Source organism: Mus caroli, unplaced genomic scaffold, assembly GCF_978045245.1.
Source record: "Mus caroli unplaced genomic scaffold, Mus_caroli_1 scaffold_16, whole genome shotgun sequence".
NCBI lineage: Eukaryota > Metazoa > Chordata > Mammalia > Rodentia > Muridae > Mus > Mus caroli.
In genome coordinates, this window is record NW_028227271.1 from 45,892,825 (window position 1) to 45,902,500 (window position 9,676).

Genomic DNA, 9,676 nt, shown 5'->3' on the forward strand with positions numbered 1-9,676 from the left:
TTAGTAAGCCACAAAGTTAAAGATTTACTGCATATTGCATGAAAACCTAGTAGCTGGTACAAGCTGGCACTATTTATTACTGATAGGAGAAACTAGACACAACTAGTAGAGCAAATAATGATATTGTGGGAATATACCCAAGGAAACATACCTGAGCTGGTTGGCCATGTCACTTCATCATGGTGACGATTATCAGTGGGATCCTAAGAGACCACGGTGCTCTCTAGATCAGTATTTCTTCACAGGTGGCAGATTTGTTCCTAGGGCATAGTCCACAGTGTCTGAAGATGTTCTGTAGTTGAAACAGAGAAAACAAGTCTGTCTTGGCGGCACTCATCTCAAACCTCAGCACCTGGGAGACAGAGTAAGCAGGGCCATGCATTTCAGCGCCTCCCTGACATTCAGGTTCAGCCTGAGCTACGTGAGAGAGTATCTCCAAAAAATAATGAAGAAGGTGATGTTGGTTTTTAGTAGATGCTGACCTACAAGTCGCAGGACAGCTCTCCAAACAAACGTTCTGGCCCTCAACAGTGCCAAATAAGAGCCCTGCTGTAAAAGAATAAAGCCGTTGACAATTTGCATGAAAGTGAGGACCCCAAACTCTGACCTTGATCCAAAAATCATTCCTGAAGCTGTGAGGTCAGTCTTCTCCCAGGAAGCCGTGTCCATCTGGTTGTGCAGCTCGGAAGTGTTATGGCTTCACTTCCTATCCTCATTTTAACTATTTAGCTGGGGCAGGAGACATTCAACATTAGGCCTCAGATTCCTCCTATACAAAATGGGAATAGCACCAGTATCTACCTCAAAAGGTTGGTGTGACATTTAAACAAATGCATCCAAGGTGGTGAGAATAGATTCTAGTTTAGAGCTAGAAACCAAGTTCTCTGCAAGAACATTGAGTGTGATTAATAGCTGAACCATTTCTGTAACCTTCCACCTTAGCTTTTGGAGAGAGTCTCTCACTGAGACTTGGAACTCACCAAGGAGGCTCGGTTGACTTGCCAGTGAGCCCCCAGACCCTCCTGCTTACCTCTCTCGTGCTAAGCTTTCAAGCACACACCACATATCCAACTTTGTAAAGCCTGAGCTGTGGTTACCATCAGGAGGAAGGGTTGCCATGACTATAACCCTTTAGTTAGGCTATTATTTTGTCTGACTAAAGCCAGACTTCTAGATCCTACTATAAGGTCTCCTCTTCCTGCCCATTCCCCACCCCCACCTATTCTGCCCACTTCATAACACATCCTCGTTAGGTTAGGTAAATTGCACCCAGGGGTAAAAATCCAACCACTTAAAAAACAGTCCCATAGGCTTAGTCTTCTAAAAAAACAGATGGGTAAATTTACATGCTACTTTGATGGGAAGGGAGGGTGGGAGGAAGGTGTGTACACTCCCAGGACAGCAAGAGCAAACAGGAGGAATGTGAGGCAGAGAAGGGCAGAAAACAAATGTCATGTTACCAAGAAGGCAATAGCTTTTCAGGAAAGATCAGCTCCTTGGTCCTGTGTGACATCTCTCAGAGGAGTGTGAAGCCACTGTACCTCAAAAATGGTTACCATAAGGAGGAAGGCGTCTATTGGTTCTTTCCTGCCCTCAACCGCCTATTGGTCAAAATTTGATACTGAGATACTAACGTTCTTTGTCCTGATGAATTTCTTGGTGTGCACAGGCTGTCTCTACCACAGCACCACCATGACCCATGGCAGAATGGCTGTTCAACAATTATCAGTGGATGGTGGAGACACCTCCATCACTGACACATGTGACATCATCTAGTGTCCAGCACAGTGGAGGGAAGGAGGGAGATAGACTTTCTTTATAGTTCAGTGGGCAGTCAGAGGATGACAGCTGTCAAGGGGCCACACACACAGAGATGGGTGTTGGCAACTTTAAAGTACCAACCCCAGCTTTCGGATCAATGCCACACTTTTACCAACCCCAATGGCACGGCTACATCCCCACCCTTCCTGGCTTCTCAGTAAGAGTCACAGGGCAGCCTCGCTCTGGATAAGTGGTGTAGACAAATGGCCTCAAGTGAAACGCTTAGCATGTGTGTGGAATACTTAAAATGTAGGCATCTGGGATGCTGCTGCTGTCTGTCTGTCTGTCTGTCTGTCTGGCTGGCTGGCTGGCTGGCTGGCTGGCTGGCTTATACTGAACACTTGAATTTTTGCAAGAAGGTTTTCACATATCTCTTCAATCAAAGTGACTTCTTTTAACGGTCAGCAATAAATAAAACTGTATAGAAAAGGGCTCAGAGGTGCGTAATGGTGCTGTAAACAGCAAGATACCCTTGCTTGTTTTTTTGAGTTTGAATGGTACTGCACTATAGATGTAGAAATATTTAATTCATCTTAGGGTTTCTACCTTTGACCATTTAGTTCCCAGATAAAAGGCACACACAGCCTTTATATTTACAATAAGCCTTAAACAGCACAAGAGCTGGGCAGATCCCAACCCCTCTATGTTGCTAGAATCGTCTGTCCTATGATAACTCCAAGCTGTTACTTACTACTTACTATGTTTCGTCTGCGCTGCTCTTAACTCCAACCGCCCAGCCCTCAGGGCCCTGTTTTTTATGGCTGGTCTAACCCATGGCAGCTCTTCTCTTTCCTTATCCTGCACCACCACCACCACCTCCTCCTTCTCCTCCTCCTTCTCTTCTTCCTCTTTCTCTTCTTCCTCCTCTTTCTTTTCTGACCCCAAGCCCAGGAAACTTAAACCCCACCTATGTCTCTTCTGCTCATCAGTTAGCTGTTAGCATCTTTATTTACTAACCAGAGATAACTTGGGGGCAGGATCACAGGTCTACATGCAGACTCCAAGTCTTGGGGCCTGCACTTAGCATTACAATAGACAGCAAGGCCAAATATCAACAATAGATGTTTATAAATGTATGTGTGCAATTGTAAATTTCTTTACATTGACGAGTACTTAGGTTGCTTCCATCCCTTAGATACTGTGAACGTGGACGTGAAGATTTTTCTACGTGAAATAGGCCCGACGTGGAAGAGAAGCACAATGTGTGCTTATTTGTTGGTGTGTGTGTGTGTGTGTGTGTGTGTGTGTGTGTGTGCTGTACACCAGAGACCAGCATGGTTGAATGTCTTCCTCACTAGTTCTCTACCTTATTTATTTATTTAAAACCATGTTCTTCTGCCTAACCTGGAGCTCTCCGATTTATCTCCACTGGAGGGCCGTGAGCTGCAGGGATCCACCTGTCTCGACCTCCCTCCCCCTCCCCCCGGGCTGGAGCTATAGGCACCCACCGCCACGCCCAGTTTTCACATGGGTTCTAAATATCCAAGCTCATGTCTCACATCCTCTTGCTTATAGACTCTTTAAAAAAAAATCAAACCATTGATTTTTCAACACAGCAGAAACAAAGAATAGAACTCTAGTTATTAAGTTCAAGAGAGCAGAGAGATAAGAGATGTAGGCCAAAGGTTACAAAGTTATAGTTATGCAATATGAATAATCCTAGGGACCTAATTGATGTCTAGCTCAAGAACAGGAGCAAATACTACCGTCTCACCCTCTGGAAAACTTGCTAGGAGTCGACTTCAGGAGCTCTAATCACACTCAAATGTGTGTTATGTGAGAAGTTGGATATGTTAGCTTGTTTACTGCAGTAGTCGTCTCCCTGGGCTTACGCAGGTCAAAACATACCGCTGTAAACTTTAAATATACACCATCACAAACTTTAGATGGGCTGGGGAGATGATGCAGTGGCTGACACTCTAACCAGACCAATGTGAGGACTAAAGATTGGGTCCCCAGAACCCACTTAAATGCCACATGGGTATTGTGGCCAATTTTTAATTCCAGCTTCAGAAGGTGGAGACATCCATAAAGCAAGCTAGCTAGCAAGACTAGCCAGACTGGCAAGCTCTGGGACTGAGTGGGAGAGCTTGCCTCAATGAAAAAGGTAGAAGAATGATGGAGGGTGATTCCTAACATCAAACTTGGATCTCTACACATGCATGCACACACACACATACACGCACATACACATGAATACATATATACACACACATGAAAGAATACATATACACACACATGAATACATATAAACACACAGATGTAAGAATACATATATACACACCACCATAGAGACATGCACATGAAAAATAGGGAAAATCTCTAAAAATAAAAAAGCCCCTGTCTATATTCTTATATTTGCTAGGAGGAAAAATGGTCTGGTTTTGACTATTATCTCAAACAACCCTGTAATACAAAAGCATATTTGTCCAAGTGTGTGTTTGTATGGTCAGCTGCCTGTTAAGCCTTCCCTGGCTGCATAGCAGCAGCAGGCTTAACATCTTATACTCTCCAACTACTGATGACTTTCAAGAGATTTCATGATTCTAGCTGCTTAGCATGCACTCCGAAGTAAAACCCAAGACTTTGACTCACTCCTCTTAAGGCGAGGATGAGCTTGACAATTGGGTTAAGAGAAGAATTTCTAAAGTAAGTTCTCAGAAATAAAATAAGCCATGTGATTAATTCCTAGTAATATTTGCTCCATTTGTTGTTTCGGGCACTCCAACTCTGAAAGTCTCAACAATAAGGAAATGATAGGAAGCCTCAGTTATCTGTAAAAAGTGACGTGTCCCCTCCTCATTGCACCACTTGGCAATGATGTCCGCACTGGCACAAAAGTCAGCAGGTAATTTATTGCTTCCTGTCCTATTAATCATTTGTCTATTATTGCTCAGCATGGCTGATATTACAACTTCCTCCAACCTCCATGGAGAGCGCATCCGGAATACACATACCATCTGAAGCAGGCGCCGCAGAGTCTTGTTCAGCTGTCTGCATGGAGCCCACACAGGCTGTGTGTGTCAGGAGCACAGCAGTAGCCTTGCAGGAAACTTTCAACGTGGGCCTTGTTGACGAAGTGCTGAGGTCGGCTGGGCCAGCAGCACAGAGCCAAAGCATGGGGAAGTTCAAAAGACAAGGGACTCTTATCTCAGGCATCCACCCCCAAGGTCCCCTCATAAAGTGAAACATTCTGAACACAGATCAAGTTTTTTAAAGCCACAAAAAATCACAGGAGTCTGCAGTTGGGGCCATTGTCTCTTGCTGTTGGCATTGCTTTGCATAGAACCGGGGGACTGGGGGGTGTTGGGGGAGACAGTAATAAAAATATTCCTCTGCACAGCGCTGCAGGTGAGAAAGCATAGTTTCTAAACCAAATACAGTTTTGTATTGATGCAGATGCTTCTCAGCAAACAGGGGCTCTTGACGAGTGCTCCTAGTTGGGACCACGGAACCCTAGGGACCACGAGATAGAAGTGGCCTCAGATGCTCTCTGGTCCGTTCATTTGCCTTGGGGGTATAAACATGGAAACTGTTAAGTGGAGTACACTGACTGGTAGTCACTCAGCTAACTACAGAAACTAATGGCAGTGTAATGAGGTGGCCAGAGACAAAGACAGAAAGAGATCTCTCCAGGGACCAGCTACCTGCTCGTCCTCAGGTCCTCATTCCCACCTGTTGTAGGAATTATTTAAATCCCAGCCCAGGGGTTCTACCCCTCCTCAGATTATTTAAATTCCTGGATGAAAGACACACTCACAGCCTTTATATTTACTATAAGCCTTAATCAGCACAAGAGCTGTGCAGCTGCCCAGCCTCTATGCTGTTAGAATCTACTTTCCTATCGATAACCTCAAGTTATTGCTGACTGCGTTTCACATGGGCTATTCTTAGCTCCACTTAGCTAGCCCACAGGGCCATGGTTTTATGGCTTAGCTCACCCCTGGTGTCTTCTCCTTTTCCCTCCTGCACATTCTTCTTCTCCTCCCCTTCCAACTCCAAGCCTGGAAAAACCAAACCCCACCTATGTCTCTTCTACCCAACTAGTAGCTGTTGGCATCTTTATTCACCAATCAGAAATAACTAACTTAGGGCAGGGCCATAGGGGCTACTTGCAGACTCCAGGTCTTGGGGCCCACACTTAGCATTACAACGCTAGCAGCCTTAGGCCAGCCCACTACACCACCCACCAAGCCAATTATAATCCTCCTCAAGCCTCTTTGCCTAAATCAAGTCAAAGTGGTTGATTTTGAAAAATTAAATCAATTAAAAATGGATTTATATTGATTTTAAAAATAAAATAACCTGAGAAGGATAGGCTGCTGTTCAAGAGATACATGTATTTCTAAAGAACAGCAAGGTTAGCTTTCTTCCTTCCTTCCTTTCTTTCTTTCTTTCTTTCTTTCTTTCTTTCTTTCTTTCTTTCTTTCTTTCTTTTTAAGATTTATTTATTTATTATATGTACGTACACTGTAGCTGTCTTCAGACACCCCAGAAGAGGGAGTCAGATCTCATTACGGGTGGTTGTGAGCCACCATGTGGTTGCTGGGATTTGAACTTCGGACCTTCGGAAAAGCAGTCGGGTGCTCTTACCCACTGAGCCATCTCACCAGCCCAAGGTTAGGTTTCTAAAGTGAAGTATATTCCAGGTGCTTTGCTCTCTTCACAGGACTTGCGAGTACTCAATCCCAAGAGCAACCCCGTTTTCTCTCATTCTCCTATCTTGCTTTCTGGGCTCCACATTCCTCTGCTCTTGCCCATCCCTTGTCCCCCTCCCCATCTTCTCTTCTCCCACTCTCCACAGCAAAACCAGCCTGACTTTATAAGCTTATCTCTAAAGCAGGTATCCTCACTCAAATGGTCAGCTTGACGTCTCTCTCTGAGTGTCTAATAAAATCCTTAGACTTAATGCAAAATCAAAACTTTTCTCTCCCTGTGCCACATTCTTTTCCTTAGCTGTCTTCCTCACCCCAATTAATGTCATCACCTCCCAGCGATGCCTGAGACAAGATCTGCAGGGACACCCGTGATGTTCTCTGGTTTCTCTTTGACCATTTTGCTAAAATCCAAATGGAAGCATTTTTATCTACTCAGGTCCCTCAACCTCATCCTAACATGGCCTCAAATCCTCTCTCAATACCACCCACAGAACCAGCTCCCCCTCACTTCAGTGGTATCTGCCACTGCACTAATCTCAAGGTAAGGTTTGCACCCCAGGAACTCTTCCTTCTGCTTGGCTGCTGTTTCTCCAGCTATGCCTAAAGTTAGCAACCCTTTTGGATTTTAGGAGCCAACAATTGTTTGTTCACTTAAGTTATTGAGGTTTATGCTTCTGGTCACATGCAACCAAAAGAATCATGCCGAGTCTGCTATCTTCTATAGACCAGGCTGACCTTGAACTCAAAACCCTCCTTCCTCAGCTCCGAGTAGCTGCAATGGCAGGCATGCCACCAGACCCAACTCTGATATGGCTTTCAAAACACAAGTTGTTCCTTGTGTTTTAGGCCTGGCAGTAAATGGAGAGATGAAGGAAGTCAAGCTCTTAGGTTCTCACAACAGAAACCCGAGAAGCACGGCAGAAATGACTCTGAGTTCCTGAGCAGCCAAGTAGAAGGGAGAGTTCCTGGGGTGCAAACCTTACCTTGAGATTAGTGCAGTGGCAGATACCACTGAAGTGAGGGGGAGCTGGTTCTGTGGGTGGTATTGAGAGAGGATTTGAGGCCCCTGAGGAACCTTGTTCTCTCGGTATCTCATTCTGATGCAAAATGAAAACCTGAGCATGTCCTGATACGGATGTATCACCTTCCCTTTGGGAGCACGAGAGTGGCAGGAAGCCCTCATGTTCATATCAATTCATCACACATCCTATAGTTTTCCAGTATCCCGCACATAGACCACGTTCTTGCCCATACACCCTAGAGTGGAAGGAAGCACCTCACTATGTGAGACTTGTGGTTGGGTGCTTGGAGGATGCACGTGTGGTTTTCTGTGTCCTTATTGTGGGAAAGCGCAGACCTAGAGACATGATGCTTTCAACAGCTAAAATCCCTTCCTGCCAATGTCAGCTTTTGTGTCTTTTTCACGTAACAGTTTTTATGAAGTAACCTCTACTGGGGTCCAGGAGTCGCCCCACAAACCACACAAACACTGATCTCAGTCAGACAGGGATAGTTTATTGAACGTACACCACAAGACTGATCGATTAGGGCCATAGCTCAGAATTCGGGGGCTGAGGCTACGACTCTGAACATCTCTCAGAGCTGGCTTATAAAGGAAAAAAAAAACATAAAAAAAATAAAAAACACAGTGAATTCGTGCAGGTGCAAGAAGTGCTGCCCAGTGGTCGGTTCTGACTCAAGCTAATTTTGGCCAGCTAGACAGAACAGTTCTAACTGACCTGCATTCTGATTGGTCCTGAGTGGAGGCTTATCCTTATCAAATGTTTTAAGATTAACAAACCTCAGAACATACAGAGTATAGCAGGGTATGTGGTTAGCATGACCCTGCTCTGAGTCAGGTTATGTTTCTATGTTAATGACTGGCAGGCATGAAACAAAACGGCTACAGCTATGCTGGGGGTGGGAGCACCTGGCACACAGACAGACACATAGGTACAGAATGTGTCACACAATAGCCACTCTGGGGGCTTGATTAATCAGCATGACGGGGTGGGGGGTGGGGAGTGTAAAATACATGACTTTTTTTAGTTAGTTTAGAAACAATATTTTTGCTCTTGTTTATGTGGAGGAATATGTAAGCCCAAAAATCAGCACCGTATAAAGGAGATATTACTTATTTCCTTTGCACTAAGAAAGACTGAGCAAGTGTTCAGCTTTGGAAATTCACAGAGTCTGTGAATATTTTGCTGTTTTAACTACTAGGTTAGGACCCTATAAAGGAGACGGAGACACTTATGGTCTTACTGTGGTAAGTTGAGAACTGTCTATACTTACTGAGAGACAGTTGCTGTCCTAAGTGCTGAGGGTAGTCCAGTGAACAACAAATCTCCCAGTCCTCGTGAGGTTCGGCCCAGTGAGGTAGAGGAAAAGAAGGACGAGGATGAAGGAAAATAGTGGGCTCTTTACTTATACCATTGCTGTGACTAAAATTCTCCACACAGCACCTTCAAAGGTGGGAGGGCTGGTTTGGTCCAGTTTCAGAAGGTTTGTCCCATGACTGCAGCGAGGACATGGAGGAACAGAGTGCTTCCTTAATGGCTGCCTTAGTTAGGGTTTTACTGTTGTGAACAGACACGATGACCAAGGCAACTCTTACAAGGCCAACATTTAATTGGGGGCTGGCTTATAGGTTCAGAGGTTCAACCATTATCATCAAGGCAGGAGCATGGCAGCATCCAGGCAGGCATGGTGCAGGAGGAGCTGAGAGTTCTACATCTTCATCTAAAGGTCACTAGGAGAAGACTGGCTTCCACATGTTCAGGAGGAGGGTCTCATTGCCTATGCCACCATGATGCACTTCCTCCAACAAGGCCACACCTCCTAATAGTGCCACTCTCTGGGCCAAGCGTATTCAAACCACCACAGCGGGTGACATGAAGTAGAAAAGGAAGAATGCAGGAAGGAGCAGGGCAGGGCACAGCCCCCTGGACATGCATCCAGTGACCCACCATGTACCTTTAGTCCCTCTCAAGGATCATTTCATGGCTTCCTTAAGGGACTAACCCACTAATTAGGTCAAAGCCTCACAATCTAATCAGATGTGGAAATTCCTTCACAGACATCCTGAAGCGAGCTTCATTAATCCCCTGTGTGTTTAGGCCATCGTATTTTCTCTGGTATGTATAAAAGGGGTGGAGGGGTGGTGGTGCGGGGATGAATCATGATCTAAAAGGGAG